This window comes from Bufo gargarizans, chromosome 3, assembly GCF_014858855.1.
Source record: "Bufo gargarizans isolate SCDJY-AF-19 chromosome 3, ASM1485885v1, whole genome shotgun sequence".
Taxonomy (NCBI): domain Eukaryota; kingdom Metazoa; phylum Chordata; class Amphibia; order Anura; family Bufonidae; genus Bufo; species Bufo gargarizans.
In genome coordinates, this window is record NC_058082.1 from 495,735,735 (window position 1) to 495,753,431 (window position 17,697).

At 43.5% G+C, this 17,697-nt stretch overlaps 1 protein-coding gene across 3 annotated transcripts in view; it reads left to right on the forward strand.

The window, feature by feature from the left end:
* The window catches only part of LOC122930441 (nitric oxide synthase, inducible-like), a 424,300-nt gene that overhangs the window by 304,943 nt on the left and 101,660 nt on the right, over window positions 1-17,697 (forward strand). For all 3 annotated transcript variants that reach the window (XM_044283851.1, XM_044283853.1, XM_044283852.1), the window contains exon 3: window positions 4,373-4,509. The gene's annotated coding sequence lies outside the window, so the exon portion shown is untranslated. The remainder of the gene's footprint in view (window positions 1-4,372; window positions 4,510-17,697) is intronic.

A 17,697-nucleotide genomic window follows, 5' to 3' on the forward strand; every position in this document is an offset into this window, starting at 1 on the left:
GGTACTTAGTGTGAGTATATGAAGCTCCAGAAAGTGTTATTTGTTAATAAGTTTGAAGACTTGTGTGTGTGTTAATGTATGGGAAATATTTATTTATGTCTGTGTGAGCGAAATCAGCTTTACTGATGGAATCATTTCAAAAACACGGGAAGATGTGTGCTTTGGTTTTAGGTAAAAAAGGAGTGAAATTATTCTACAGGGAGTGCAGAATTATTAGGCAAGTTGTATTTTTGAGGATTAATTTTATTATTGAACAACAAACATGTTCTCAATGAACCCAAAGTTTTTTGTTCGTTTTTAGTTTTAGCTATTTTAGGGGGATATCTGTGTGTGCAGGTGACTATTACTGTGCATAATTATTAGGCAACTTAGGTGTACTGTTTTCTCTCCTTGTAAATCTCACATTTGATGATGGACCACAGGTTCTCAATGGGGTTCAGATCAGGTGAACAAGGAGGCCATGTCATTAGATTTTCTTCTTTTATACCCTTTCTTGCCAGCCACGCTGTGGAGTACTTGGACGCGTGTGATGGAGCATTGTCCTGCATGAAAATCATGTTTTTCTTGAAGGATGCAGACTTCTTCCTGTACCACTGCTTGAAGAAGGTGTCTTCCAGAAACTGGCAGTAGGACTGGGAGTTGAGCTTGACTCCATCCTCAACCCGAAAAGGCCTCACAAGCTCATCTTTGATGATACCAGCCCAAACCAGTACTCCACCTCCACCTTGCTGGCGTCTGAGTCGGACTGGAGCTCTCTGCCCTTTATCAATCCAGCCACGGGCCCATCCATTTGGCCCACCAAGACTCACTCTCATTTCATCAGTCCATAAAACCTTAGAAAAATCAGTCTTGAGATATTTCTTGGCCCAGTCTTGACGTTTCAGCTTGTGTGTCTTGTTCAGTGGTGGTCGTCTTTCAGCCTTTCTTACCTTGGCCATGTCTCTGAGTATTGCACACCTTGTGCTTTTGGGCACTCCAGTGATGTTGCAGCTCTGAAATATGGCCAAACTGGTGGCAAGTGGCATCTTGGCAGCTGCACGCTTGACTTTTCTCAGTTCATGGGCAGTTATTTTGCTCCTTGGTTTTTCCACACGCTTCTTGCGACCCTGTTGACTATTTTGAATGAAACGCTTGATTGTTCGATGATCACGCTTCAGAAGCTTTGCAATTTTAAGAGTGCTGCAACCCTCTGCAAGATATCTCACTATTTTTGACTTTTCTGAGCCTGTCAAGTCCTTCTTTTGACCCATTTTGCCAAAGGAAAGGAAGTTGCCTAATAATTATGCACACCTGATATAGGGTGTTGATGTCATTAGACCACACCTCTTCTCATTACAGAGATGCACATCACCTAATATGCTTAATTGGTAGTAGGCTTTCGAGCCTATACAGCTTGGAGTAAGACAACATGCATAAAGAGGATGATGTGGTCAAAATACTCATTTGCCTAATTATTCTGCACTCCCTGTATTATGGATATTATAGAAAAAAAACTAAAAAAACAAAACAATGATGAACAGACATAGGGAAACTCACTATGTCTCCGGTTACTGTATATCTTAAGTCAGGATGTTAGCCCCCTCGAGTGAAGCAGTACCCTTCTCAGTCATGCCCAGGAGAGACCAGTGGCCAGTCAAATTGATGCTTTTCTCTAGCCCTGGGTATTCCAAAGCATGATGAGGAATTTAACCTGTTCTGTTCAGAAATGCAGGGTCACAGTACTGCTGTGCTTACTCAGAAACATGGTGAACGTCAACGCCCAGTGGCATACTTCTCCTGCGTCAGGGCAGTCGCGGCAGTGTAGGCAATCATTGAAAAGCCTCAGAAGTAGTGTTGGACTACCTGGTGATTGTGCAAACTCCCCATGACATACATTCTCACACAGGTGCAACCAAAACATATTTTTATGGCTAGACAACTCAGACTCCAATGTGCCCTCCTCATGCCAGACAATATTTTCTTTTAAAATATGTACTACTCTGAATCCTGCTGCTTTGTTACCAATTACAGATTCAGAGATGGGGGAGGGTAGCACAGGTAGCCTTTTGTCTGATTTAGCTGAAAATGATCCTCATGATTGTATACAGTTGATGCAACAAGAGACTTCTGGGTTTTCTCATGTGCATAAAAGCATATTTTGTAGATAAAAGCAGGTTTATGGGAGAGGATGGCCGATTCCACACTGGATATGCAGTGGTCACACAGCATGAGATAGCCGTTGCTGAACCACTCCCTTTGCACATGTCTGCGCAGGAGGCAGAGTTGAAGGCACTCACTGAGGTGTGTAAAATGGCAAAGGGAAGAAGGTGAACATCTACACGGACTCCAGGTATGCTTTTGGTATTGCACATGACTATGGACCCATATGGCAGGCTAGAGACTTTTTGACTTCTGCAGGTCAGCCCATTAAAAACAAAGACTCTGTGCTTGAGCTAATGAACTCTTTATTGTTGCCAGAAGTTGCTTTTGTGAAAGTAAATGCTCACACTAGGTGTACCACGGCAGAGGTAAAAGGCAATGACAGAGCTGATTAGGCAGCCAAGCTAGCTGTGCTCCGGTTGCTGAGTGCTAATGCCACCCCGGTAAGAGCCTTAAAACCTGTGAACTATGGACTAAACAAGGGGCTCGGCCAGGTGACCAAGGACTATGGAGAAACAAGGACAGAATTTGCCTGCCATGCCCTCTGTACCCGGTTATGGCTCATGGGCCTACACATCTGTCAAAAGGTGCCATGGTAAGTGGTGTGGTAAATATTGCCTGAGTTGAGCACACGAATGGCACATTGAAACTGAAAAGCCATGCGGGAGACCCAGAGACCCTAGACAGAGTGTTTGCAGGGGTCAAGTCCTGGGAAAAAAAGTGTGGGAACTCACCCAAGATCCACTGCAACCCCCCCCCCCCTCCAAAAAATAAAAAAGCACAGAAAATCTAGCATGCTGTAATTTGTGTCGCTGCGGACTAAAAAATAAATTGAAAAAATAGCACTTTTAGAAAAGTTTGTCCTGGGATTTGATCTCATGACCTCTACACAGCAGAAGCAAGGCATATGCCCTCACAGCTATGAAAGCTGTCTAGCTTGCTACTTAAAAAAAATATATATATAAGACTTCTACTGTAGGTAACTTTGCCCACTGTGTATGGATGTAGCAGAGCTGGGTGTGTTGGGGCAGCTGTCATGTGTATGGTTGTACACTAGGTATCAGTACACAAGGTATCAGTAGAAGTATCAGAAAAAGAAAAAAAAACACTTTTAGTTTGTCCTGGGATTCAAACTCATGACCTCTACACATTACAGGCAAGGCATTTACCCTCACAGCCATAAAAGCTGTTGAGGTAGTTGCTTAAAAAAAAAAAACTAAGACTTCTACTTATACCTAGTGTACTGATACCTAGTGTACAACCATACACATGACAGCTGCCCCAACACACCCAGCCCTGCTACATCCATACACAGTGGGCAGCTGTCATGTGTATGGTTGTACACTTGGTATCAGTAAACTAGGTATCAGTAGAAGTCTTATAAAAAAAAAAAACACTTTTAGAAAAGTTTGTCCTGGGATTCGAACTCATGACCTCTACACATCAGAGGCAAGGCATTTACCCTCACAGCCATAAAAGCTGTCAAGGTAGCTGTTTAAAAAAAAAAAAAATAAGACTTCTACTTATACCTAGTGTACTGATATCTAGTGTACAACCATACACATGACAGCTGCCCCAACACACCCAGCTCTGCTACATCCATACACAGTGGGCAGCTGTCATGTGTATGGTTGTACACTAGATATCAGTACACTAGGTATAATTAGAAGTCTTATATTTTTTTTTTTTTTTTTTAAGCATTTACCTAGACGGCTTTCATGGCTGTGAGGGTAAATGCCTTCCTCTGATGTGTAGAGGTCGTGAGTTCGAATCCCAGGACAAACTTTTCTAAAAGACATTCTAAATGATCTCGTAGTGAAGGAGATGATGTCATTAGGGGGCGGGGCGCCATGAGAGGAGTCGCAGGCAGCGGCACCGCACAGACAGCTTCCTCTCAACTGAAGCCACCCCTCCTCCCTTAACCTGCCCTGCACAGTGCGCTCTGTCTCCCCCTGTGAATCTGATTCAGCCGTGTTCTCCTGGCTTGAGGCTGAAAGGGAACGGCGTTCCTGCCATGAAAAAAGTGCAGGAATGCCGTTCCCATGCGTTCCCCCTCCACTCGACCCCTGAGTGTTTGCCTCTAGCCTTATATTCCATAAGAACCACTCCAAACAAGAGGTATTGTTTGGCAGTGCCCCAAGGCTAGGATTGTATTTTAGTATGGTCAGTTACATGAAGGCCCTTACTGAAAGACTAGATCACACTCATAAACAAGTGTTTGCTTCCATTCCAGACCCTGATTCAGTAGATGGCATGCACCGTTTTGAACCTGGCGATTGGGTGGTGATAAAGAGGCACGTGAGGAAAACCTTTGAGCACAGATTTGATGGTCCCTTCCAAGTCCTGTTGAAAACTGCAACCTTTGTAAAGGTGAGATCCTTGCACTGCTCACCATGGCTCCGAGCATTCAAGCTCTGCATGTGAACCTGAAAAGTGACTGGGACAATGCCTAATTAGGTATTATCAGGTTATATTGAAAAACATGACAAATGCGGACAATTGTAAAAACTGTTGGATCTGCACTCACAGTCCTGTGAGTTCAAAGACTATGCCTTATCTGGCCATTCCGGTACCTTGGTCAGAATTAGTTAACATGAACTGCAAAGACTTCTTATCGATCTGGAGACCAGATTCTACAGCAGTTCCCCTCCCTAAGACAGGGTGGGTTGAGCCAATATTACTGCCCTGGAAAATAGAACTGTTCGAGTATGGGCATAGTACAAGGGATAATACAGATTTTGTTGATTGTTGCACTCATTTATATTGTAATTAAGCTCACATTGATGTGCTTGAATAAAATGTATAACAGGGATCGAAACAGGAGAGATTATGAGACATGTTGAGATGATTCCTCACGCAGATACAGATATGCAGAATCTGGGAAAACCAGCAGCAAGGGGAAATGTCCAGCTGAAGTATGTGTATCTGTTACCCGCAATGAGTGAATATCTCAAAATGGGGGAATTGTGAGGGTTGAGACTCCATGTTGTGCCTTGTACAGACATTTTATGTTATATGCCTTAAAAACCTTTGTGTGTAGAATCTGTGAATTTCTCTGTGTGAGATTACGTGACTTCAAGGTCGCTCCTAGCACCTCTAGTTTTGTACCAGAAAGGAATTTGTACAATTATTAAAAGAACAAGTCTGTGACAAACAACCACATTTAAGATTATGGGAGCCGCTTTAGGCGTATTTCTACTTCGGAAATGATCCAGAATTTTGCCTTATAATCTCTGCTTTCTGTCAAAGTTAAGAGAAACTTGGTACATGGCATTGCGTGTGTGTATCAGTTATTCTCTCAGAGTACTCATATAATTAACTAATTAGGAGTCCACCGCTCATCCGACATTGGGGGTTTTGCCCCAACACCAGTATATAATGCTCCCTTCTCCTGTAGTGCTATTATAAATTGCTTCCCCTGTAGCACCAGTATATAATGTCCCCTCTTGTGTACTGCCTGGTCAACCAAGGAGTGACCTTGGATTCCTTCCGACCACACATCCAAGCCCTTTCCACCATCTGCCGCCTCCAACTCAAAAACATCTCCCGCATCAGCGCTTTCCTTAACTTTGAATCGTCGAAAATGCTTGTACATGCCCTCATCATCTCCCGTCTAGACTACTGCAACACTCTCCTCTGTGTCCTTCCATCTAGCACTCTCAGCACTCTTCCAATCTATCCTCAACTCTGCTGCCCGACTAATCCACCTCTCACCCTATTAATCCTCTGCCTGTCCACGCTGTCAATTCCTTCACTGGCTCCCCATTGCCCAGCGAATTCACTTCAAAGTACTAACAAATACATACAAGGCCGTCCATAACCTTTCCCCTCCCTACATCTCTGAGCTACTTTCCCGATACATCCCCACACGCACTCTGCGATCCTCACAAGACCTCCTTCACTCCTCTCCTCTTATCGCCTCTTCCCACAATAGACTCCAAGATTTCTACCATGCCCTCATCTCCCATGCCCTCATCATCTCCCGTCTAGACTACTGCAACACTCTCCTCTGTGGCCTTCCATCTAGCACTCTCGCACCCTTCCAATCTATCCTCAACTCTGCTGCCCGACTAATCCACCTCTCACCCTATTAATCCTCTGCCTGTCCACGCTGCCAATTCCTTCACTGGCTCCCCATTGCCCAGCGAATTCACTTCAAAGTACTAACAAATACATACAAGGCCGTCCATAACCTGTCCCCTCCCTACATCTCTGAGCTACTTTCCTGATACATCCCCACACACACTCTCCGATCCTCACAAGACCTCCTTCTCTCCTCTCCTCTTATCGCCTCTTCCCACAATAGACTCTAAGATTTCTCCCATGCATCCCCCATACTCTGGAACTCGCTACCCCAACATATCAGACTCTCGCCTACAGTGGAATCCTTCAAAAGAAACCTGAAAACCCACCTCTTCAGACAAGCCTACAACCAGTGACCCTGCTGCCTCTATACCGCCATGACCGACTTCCCCCGCACCTACTGTGTCCTTCTCCCATACCATGTAGATTGTAAGCCCTCATGAGCAGGTCCCTCTCTCCTTCTGTACCAGTTTGTAACTCGTCTTGTTTATGATTAGTGCAATTGTCTGTATTATGTATGTATACCTCTTCTCATATGTACAGCGCTATGGAGTGAATGGCGCTTTAATAATAAATAATAATAATAATATAATGTCCCCTCCTCTGTAGTGCCAGTATATAATGCCCACCACAGTGCCAGTATATAATGCTCCCTTCCCCTGTAGTGCCAGTATATTATGCTTCCTTCCCCTGTAGTGCCAATATATAATGCTATCCCCCCTTGTAGTGCCAGTATATAATGCTCCTTAGCCTGAAGTGTCAGTATATATAATGCCCCCCCCATAGTGCCAGTAGGTAATGCTTACCATGTAGTATATATGTTCCCTTCCCCTGTAGTGCCAGTATATAATGCTCCCCTCTCCTGTAGTGCCAGTATATAATTCTCTCCTCTCTTGTACTGACAGTATATAATGTCCCCTCCCCTGTAGTGCCAGAATATAATGCTCACTAGTGATGGACGAACATCGGCCGGGACGTTTCGAGAACATGATCAAATGTTTGCGAACCTCAAGTTCATGGCGGGCCCCATCCACTTTAATTGCAGGCGAACCTGAAAAACCTTCAGATCATATTTGCAGCCAGCATACAAATACTAGAAGTACACAAATAATCCCACATATGTATTTTAATCGGGGGCCATTTTTATGCGTCTTAGAGGGAAACTCTCAAAAATATGCCCTATTGGAGCCTAGAATTTTTGTATTTCCTATCGGTTTGATGTATACAAATGTGCAGCACGCCACGTTTTTGTATCCTGTAGAGTCTATTAAAAAAATGCATACGTTAACTTAATTTTTTTTTTTCTACCATGGAACTGTATGCTGAACGGACGCCACTGTACGGCATAAGTCTGAGGCATATATTTTTCGTATGCATTAAATGGATGGCAAAAATAGTATGTAAACCCAGCCCTAGTGTCAAAATAAGCACCAGTACACATCGGAGCAGCGTGGCAGATAGGAGAGGCTGCCATGTACTGACAGAGCGCTACCTGGTTCTGGTGGTCAGGGATAAGGACTGTGTTTCCCAAGGATCATTTTCTACTGGGAAATACAGGGCACAGTATAATACACTAGAATCTATATAATATAAAGAAATTAGCCCTACCCCCGAATGATAATACAATTAGGTGATCATTTATTATATTGAAATACGTCTATGTTAGGCGTATTTCTGACAGATTATGGCGCAAAGGTCCTTAGCACCGCACTCTGCATATTTTTCCCGCTCATGCCAGGTAAAAAAAAGGATGGTGTGGGATACAGAAAGGGATACAGTTATGGCCATCCAGATATTGGATACCACTGTCATACATTGACCAGATAACACCTCTGCACAGTGACTGGATAACACCGCCATACCGTGACGGGATAAAAGAGTATAAAAGGACACAGTACTGGGAATGACTAGGGGCACTGCACAGGGTGTGGGAAGAAGGCACAATGCAGGGTACAAGGGGGCACAGTAGAGGGTGAGGTGCACAGTAGAGGGTGGGGGCACAGTCACATGACCCTGTGACATTAGAAAGTCCTTATGGTGAATGCAGTTCATACACCACCATAATGAGAGGCAGAGGAGTGAGACAAGGGTGTGATTATGTGGCTAGAGGTACATTAGGCGGTCACAGGATATAAATATAACTGTCGGCCAGTACAGGCCCCAAAAATTAGGCAATAGGCATTCACCTGACAGCACAGAACTTTGGATTCTGTGGCTAGAGGTACATTAGGTGGTCACAGGATAAAAATGTACGTTGCCCCAAAAATTAGGCATTCAACGGACATAAAAGGCCTTTTAGCCGCTGTATTTACCTAAGACAGGGACCATGATTTGTTCTGGGTGGTGGCAGATATTTGTGGGCTGTCATGAGGAAATTCAATCAAACGTGGTCGACTCGTCACATGTGTTGAATTCCTCCGAGATCCATGCCTCATTCATTTTTAGAAATGTGAGGTACTCCACACTGTCGTGAGCTAGGTGAGTGCACTTATCGGTCACGATCCCCCCTGATGCGCTGAACATCCTTTCAAACGGGACACTGGATGAGGGGCAAGCCAACAGTCCCATGCAAATTGTGCCAGCTCTGGCCACAGGTCAAGCCTGCACACCCAGTAGTCCACGGGTTAATTGGTTCTCAGAGCGTCCACATCAGCCGTTAACCCAATGTAGTCGGACACCTGTCGGTCTAAGCATTCCCTGAGGCTGAATCCGGAGGACGGCTGTCGATGGGTTGACTGCAAGAATGATCTCATATCCGAAGTCACCAACACATCTTCAAACCGCCCTCTTCTTGCATGCGCTGTTGGATTGGTACCCGCAACTATTTCTCTGTGAGTGGAAATTCCTCTGCCAGCACACGCAAAAGCAGAATGCAGCATTCCTCGAAGCAAGGCCTGGAAGTGCTGCATTCTGACAGCCCTCTGTGATGTGATTTTGTGTTTGTACCGGGGGTCTAAGTACGTTGCCACCCAGTACTGGTCATTGCCCTTTATGCTTTTTATACAGGGGTCCCTCTTCAAACATTCGAGCTTGAAGGCCTCCATTTTCACTAAACTGGAAGCAGTGGAGTGGCCTAGCTCCTGCTCATCATCCAGGATAATGTCATCCTTGTTCTCCTCCCCCCAGCCACGGACAACACCAGGGATCCCAGAAAAGTTTAAAGCATGCTCTTCTTGCTCCTCCTCCATCCCAGCAGCATCCTCATCTGACTCCTCTTCAGACTCCTGTTGTTGACTTGTCTCAGATAGAGTAGCCCTCCCTGGGAATTCATCCAGCATTGCGACTTCCTCATCTTCCTGCTCCTTCTCCTTGATGGCTTGATCAATAACACAACGCAATGCACACTCCAGAAAGAAGGCATAAGGTACGATGTCACTGATGGCGCCCTGGCTGCGACTGACCAGTTTGTTGATTTCATCAAATCGCCGCAGAAGTCTGCATGCGTCATGCATGAGCAGCCACTGGCGAGGTGAAAAAAAAACAAGCTCCCCAGAACCTGTCCTGCCGCAGAGTTCGTACAGGTAGTCGTTAACTGCACGTTTCTGCTGGAGCAGCCTATCAAGCATATACAAGGTGGAGTTCCATCATGTCGGGCAGTCACAAATCAGATGTCTGACGGGCAGGTGGTGTCACCGCTGAATGTCAGCAAGGCGAGCCATGGCCGTGTAAGATCTTCTAAAATGACCAGAGATTTTCCTGGCCTGCCGCATAAGGTACTGGACCCCGGGGTATTTGGCAATAAATCGCTGCATGACTAAGTTCAGGACATGTGCCATGCACACAACGTGTGTCATTTTGCCCTGTTTCAGCGCTCTCAGCAGATTGGCACCATTGTCGCACACCACTTAACAAACTGTCAAATTGAGTGGGGTTCGCCACTGATCGGCCTGTGACCACAAAGCTGAAAGGAATGCAAGACCGGTGTGGCTCTTGGCTTCCAGGCACAACAGGTGCAGCACAGCATGGCAACGTCTCATCTGGCATGTCGAATAGGTTCTGGGGAGCTTGGGGGGCGCAGCAGAAGAGATGGTAGCAGCGGAAAAGGAAGAGACAGCCGAGGAGGAGATGGAGGATGGAGTAGGAGGAGGAGAAGAAGAGGCAGGCCTGCATGCAATCCGTGGCGGTAACACCAAATCTACATGGTGCCACGGGTTGCATGCTTGACGGCCGTCAGAAGGTTCACCCATTGACCAGTAAAATGTATTTACCTTCCATGCCCGTGTTTGCTAGACCACATGTCTGTGGTCAGATGTATTTTGGCACCGACACTGTGTGCCAGAGATACAGTTGCAAGAAAAAGTATGTGAACCCTTTGGAATGATACGGATTTTTGCCCAAATTGGTCATAAAATGTGATCTGATCTTCATCTATGTCACAACAATAGGCAATCACAGTCTGCTTAAACTAATAACACACAAAGATTGTCAAAGAATTAAATGTTACCATGCTTTTATTCAACACACCATGTAAACATTCACAGTGCAGGTGGAAAAGTATGTGAACCCTTGGATTAAATAACTAGTTGAACCTCCTTTGGCAGCAATAACTTCAACCAAATGTTTCCTGTAGTTGCAGATCAGACGTGCACAATGGTCAGGAGTATTTATTGGCCATTCCTCTTTACAGAACTGTTTCAGTTCAGCAATATTCTTGTGATGTCTGGTGTGAATCGCTTTCTTGAGGTCATGCCACAACATCTGAATCGGGTTGAGGTCAGGACTCTGACTGGGTCACTCAAGAAGGCATATTTTCTTCTATTTAAGCCATTCTGTTGTTGATTTACTTCTATGCTTTGGGTTGTTGTCCTGTTGCAACATCCATCTTCTGTTGAGCTTCAGCTGGTGGACAGGTGGCCTTAAGTTCTCCTGCAAAATGTCTTGATAAACTTGGGAATTAATTTTTCTTTCGATGATAGCAATCCGTCCAGGCCCTGATGCAGCAAAGCAGCCCCAAACCATGATGCCCCCACCACCATACTTCACAGTTGGGATGAGGTTTTGATGTTGGTGTGCTGTACCTCTTTTTCTCCACATATAGTGTTGTGTGTTTCTTCCCAAAAAATCTACTTTGGTTTAATCTGTCGGCAGAATATTTTGCCAGTACTGCTGTGGAACATCCAGGTGCTTTTTTTTTCGGACAGCCGTGGCTTCCTCTGTGGTATCCTCCCATGAAATCCATTCTTGTTTAGTGTTTTACGTTTTGTAGATTCTCTAACAGGGATGTTAGCATATGCCAGAGACTTTTGTAAGTCTTTAGCTGACACTCTAGGATTCTTCTTCACCTCATTGGGCAGTCTGCGCTGTGATCTTGCAGTCATCTTTACAGGACGGCCACTCCTATGGAGAGTAGCAGCAGTGCTGAACTTTCTCCATTTATAGACAATTTGTCTTACTGCGGACTGATGAACAGCAAGGCTTTTGGAGATACTTTTATAACCCTTTACAGCTTTATGCAAATCAACAATTCTTAATTGTAGGTCTTCTGAGAGCTCTTTTGTGCAAGGCATCATTCACATCAGGCAAAGTGGTGTGTGTTTTTTTTATAGGGCAGGGCAGCTGTAACCAACACCTCCAATCTCATCTCATTGATTGGACTCCAGTTGGCTGGCACCTCACTCCAATTAGCTTTTGGAGATATCATTAGTCTAGGGGTTCACATACTTTTTCCACCTGTACTGTGAATGTTTACATGGTGTGTTCAATAAAAACATAGTAACATTTAATTCTTTGTGTGTTATTTTTTTTATTAATTAATTTTTATTTTATATCTACAGCATAGAAATAAAATAAAAAATGATGTTACATTTGGCTCCAGGAGAAGTATATAGTGGGCTCAGCATGCATGTTGGTACTTGCATCCCTGGATCCGATGAAAGCTGTAATGGCACCGGACGGGGTTAAAAGCAGAGTGTGCTTGGCGTGCATGCAGTACCTGCGCTCCCTGGACTTTGTGTGGCTGTCGTGGCTCATAACAGGTAGGAACTAGTACACCAATGCCTTATTCAACATCCAGCATAAAGGCAGGGCAGAGTGCTGGTTTGCAGAGTGCGATTGCATTTGTGTTTTTGCAAATACAATAATTGTCCACAAAAATTTCTATCATGAATGCAACATTAGTATACAAAAAAGTAAAGGACCTATTTAATCCCATCCCCCCCCCCCCCTCATTATCGCTGCCTCAGAGCACATCCACGGCAAAACCAGACCTTATGACCATGTCAACCAAGTTCTATCCCATCAGATTTTCTGGCTCATAGTATGACTGGCAAGTTTCTCATATTTCTTTAATTTATCAACCAGACGGCGCCACTCAGATACCAACAGAGGCCTGTTTGAGCCCCAGTTTCTAGCAATTACCACCCTGGCCAGCATCAATGACTTCATCCAGAGCATATTTTCCCGTCCCTGCTCATCAAATAAAGAAACACCTAAGACTGCAGTTATTATGTCTACATCATAGTTATATAAGGAGCATCTCCTTAGCTTAGAAGAGACATTAGTCCAGAAATCCTGAATCATAGGACATGACCAGACAAGGTGTATAAAATCAGCACGTTGGACCTGGCACCTGCGGCATCTATCTGAAGCATCCTTATAAAACCGAGAAAGAGAGAGGGGCGTGTAATATAGACGGTGTAAAATCCTACTGAATTAGCTTGTGATTCCCAGATATAGAGATTTTCCAAATATTCCTATAAATCAATTCCCATTTTAGTATTTTAGTATTTCCTATATCTTGACCCCATTTCATTTTACTTCTGAACTTATTCATTTTACCCATTTCCAATCTCAATTTACTATAAATTAGTGAAATAGACATACTGTTCTGATATGAGTTGAAACACCAATCCATAAAATCATGTGGTTTAATCATAAACACCTCTTTATCTTTAGTGCACATACAAGCATGTTTAACCTGAAAATATTTATACTTATCTAATGTTTTAACATCTCAGTGCCCCAATATATCAGCTAGTGTCCTAATATCACCATTATATATCATTTGCTCAACCCTAATAATACCCTTCCTTTCCCAAAATTCAATATCATCAATCTTATTAAATTCCCTAAAGTGCACATTATACCATAGGGGGTGAATTTAAATATATGCGTAATTCCCAAAATAGTTTTGAGTGAGTTCCAGACAAGTTGCTTAGAGCATAAAATAATACACTTTTCTCCCCCTCTCCCATATAACCAGTTTATAAAATGATAAATATGTCCTGCTGAAGTCCAAGTATAATTTCTGATAAGTTGGGGATATATCTTGAGAGGGGCAGAGAGAAACCACTGTATTTGAGAGGCTAAATAATAGCCCCGCAAATAAGGGAGAGATAAACCCCCATTCTCTTCTGCTAGACACAAATAAGTTTGTTTAATATGAACTCTTTTCCTGCCCCATATCAGTTCATTAAACAATCTCTCGAAAGCTTTAAGATGTGCATCTTCGATCCATATCGGGCAAGGGGCCAGTTGGAATAATATCTGTGGGAGAAGCACCATTTTAAATATAGCAATCCTATCTGCCTGGCCCAGCGTCAGCTTTTGCCAAACATAAATGTTATTTTTTATTTTATCTATTAGTGGGATAATATTCAATTTGATGTAATCTTTCACCAGAGGGCTAATCCGAATCCCAAGATATTCCAATGAGTCTGTTAACGTTAGACATCTTACGACTGCCACTTTAACTGGGGGGATCTTATTTAGGGGGAGCAAGGCTGAATTCTGCCAGTTCACTTCACATCCAGAGAAAAGGCCGAATGTATTTATTATCTCCATCACATAGGGCAGGGCTAAATATCCATCCCTTAAGTATATGAGGACATCGTCGGCATACAAGCTAATTTTGTCCTGCGAATCTTGGCCTCCAAAACCAAGAATATGCATATCCTGTCTAATTCGACATGCCAGGGGCTCTAAAAAAATAGAAATTAAAAGAGGGAATAAGGGGCAGCCCTGTCTAGTACCCCGTTGTAACTCAAAGGGGTCCGACAAAGAGCCGTTCATATTTATCCGCGCCCTAGGCGATTCATACAGCAACTTAACCCACTGGATAAAATTAGGACCAAAGTTCATCCTGTCCATTACTTCCCACAAAAAGTTCCACTCCACCCTGTCGAAGGCCTTTGCGGCATCTAAAGACAGGATGGAGCGGTCCTCTCCCTCTCCAAGGTAGATATTCATTAATGTTCTTCGAATGTTAGTCTGGGCTGAGCGCCTTGGTATGAAACCCGTCTGATCAATATGAATTATCTTAGCCACTACCCTCTTTAGTCTATTGGCAAGTGCCTTAGCACCGATTTTATAATCGGTATTAAGTAAGGAGATGGGTATATATGACCCCCATCTCCAGTTCGTTCTTTGCTTTTTTTTAAACCAAGGTGATAATAGCTTTAGACATTGATACTGGTAGACGGACCTCACTCCATGACACATTTAATAGCTGCAGTAAGTGAGGTAGGAGCACCTCGCTATACCGACGATATGATTCAAAAGGGAGGCCATCAGCCCCGGGAGAGGAATTGCCCCTAGTTGCTCTCAAGGCTTCCTCCAGTTCCAGGAGTTGGAGAGGAGCCTCCAACACAGCTCGATCTTCCTGGGAGAGGGAGGGGAGATTAATTCTATCCAGGAATATTTTATGATTAACCTGTCGCCCCTTTAACTCCGATCGATATAAAGTAGCAAAATAACTAGCAAATTCTTGCTCAATGTCAACTTTGTCTGTGCATATCTTTCCGTTACAAGATCTAATACTTTTAATTACGGTGGTAGATTGCTGGTTTTGGATCAGGGAAGCTAATAATCTCCCTGGTTTTCCTGCCTCACAAAACTGTTTTTGACCTGAAAAGAACATTTTTTGTTGACATTTATCTTGGAGGTGATGGCTATATTCCTCCGTCGCCTTAAGTAGACACTGTTGTATATCTGAGTTTTGATCCGTAGCTATTTTCCCTTGTAGATCATGTGCACACTGTTCCAGGGCAATCTCCTTTTCCGCATAGGAAGCTTTAGCTCTTTGAATTCTGGAATAAAGAATGCCTCGGATAAAGGCTTTTAAGGCTTCCCAGACATAATGTTTGTGGGCAGAACTAGCGTTAAAATTCCAGAACTCTTCCAAGTCACTCCTTATTTCTCCCTGTTCCTGAAGTATATTAAGCCAATGAGAGTTAACTCTGAAATTACGGGCTATCCTAACCACCTCCCTTTTTTTTTTTACTAGGAGAATTGGGGAATGGTCTGAGATCGTATGTGGCTCATATTTGATACGCACGATCCTATTAATGAAGTTGGCCGTTGTAAAGGTGAGATCTATCCTAGATAGAGCAGTACAGGAACGACTAAAACAGGAATATACTCTTCCATTACCATACAAATATCGCCAAATATCTATTAGCGCCATTTCTTGGCATATATTTGACAATGACAGTATCCCCCCTGTTCCCGTTCCGCTCCGACCTCCCGAAGAGATCCTGTCCAGCCCACGGTCCATAACATCATTAAAATCTCCTAGCAGTATAATTGGGCATTCATCTCTTTGACTTACAAAGTCAAAGAGTTGGGAAATAACATGGAGGGAGAAAGGGGGAGGGATATAAACAAACGCCAGTATGCAAATTGTCTGGAACCATCTGCAAAAATACAAACCTGCCCTCTTTATCAATTCTTTGTCCAATAGGTTCATACTGTACTTTATTATGTATATACACACTAACCCCCCGAGAATAGGAGGAGAAGCAAGAGTGATACTCAGCTTGTGCCCACTTTTTTTTCATACACAAGACTTTCTCAGGGATCAGGTGAGTTTCAACTAGACCCACAATCGCAGGAAGATGTTTACTTATTATGTCAGAAACAATCACTCTTTTAGTTCTGTCCGCCAGACCACGGACATTCCATACAAAACGTCTTTCTGTCATTAAAATCTGCTTATCCTCCCTCCAGGTTAATCCTTGGAGGCACAAACCTCCCAGGCCTGTCTACCATAGATATGCCCCGAGACAGCGGATTCCCACCCCCCCTCCACCCTACTAACCCCCCTTCACCCCACTAACCCCACTTCCTGGTCACCGGAGAGTAACATTCCTCCCCGATAGCCTCTTCCTATTTGCACTCCCCCCTCCCCACCCTCGCCACCCATACCCACTCCACCCATACCCACTCCATATTTAATTAGCAATACCCTCCTGCTCCATCCACGATACTACTCCATCCAATTTAGGGAAATACAAAGTCTTTCCTTCATATATTAGTCTAAGAGTTGCTGGGTACATCATAGAATATTAGATTTTTACAGATGCAAGCAGTTTTTTACCTCACGAAAAGCCCTACATTTATCTTGGGTATTTTTGGATAAATCTGGATAAATCTCAATCCTTCTATCATTAAAGCAGAGATCTTTTTGGGACAGCGGCCTTACTAACATTGTCTTCGAGGGGGCCCCTGGTGGTTTTTTTTTAGCTGGAATCCTATACGCCCTCTCCACGCAGAAAGAGGGCGAAAGGGACTCCATTCCAATATTGTTTAACAGCCAACTTTGTACAAACTCCTCTGCTGCGTCACCCTTAGCCCATTCCGGGACAGCCCACTACTCGAACCTGAACTTTTAGGTGATGAGTACCCTTTAGATTTCCTATTAACAGACTTTGGAGGCATTTTCCCTTTACAATATCAAAATATCAAAGTACAAAACTTATCACAAGCAGGAACAATCCAAGTAACAATTTTAGTCACAATGTTCCACCTCCCCCGCCTCTCTGAAAGAGGTTAGGGGGAGGTAGAAGGAGAAACTATTGATATCCTGGATACTAGGAGCAAAATTGCCCATTAAAAAATAAACAGGAGAGTATACTTTATTAAATCAATGCTCCAGTATCCAGATACCACAGTATCAAATACCCAGTACCAATAGTTACCAATAACTGCATTCCTCGCGTTACAGTACCTATGCAAAATTCCAAGCATATAAATTTGTGAGTACTGTTAGAGTGTTAATTGGCGAAGCAAAAGGTAAAATTTCAACAGTTAGTACTCTAGTGTCCATTTAGGAAGATATTAATAACTCTAACTACCTTTTCAGTTTCCAAAGGCATCCATCCAAGCGGGGGCGCAACAGACTCCTATAATTTTCCTGCTTTATATCAACTGCCGATATACCCCCACTAAATCAATGTAAACGCCCCTCACATTACAGTTCTAACGCAGACGGGCAGACATACAGTCATGTGAAAAAATTAGGACACCCTTTGAAAGCATGTGGTTTTTTGTAACATTTTTAATAAAAGGTTATTTCATCTCCGTTTCAACAATACAGAGAGATTAAAGTAATCCAACTAAACAAAGAAAACTGAAGAAAAGTCTTTTCAAGATCTTCTGTAAATGTCATTCTACAAAAATGCCTATTCTAACTGAGGAAAAAGATAGGACACCCTCACATGTATTCCCTCTTAAATTGGCTCAGATCTCACACAGGTA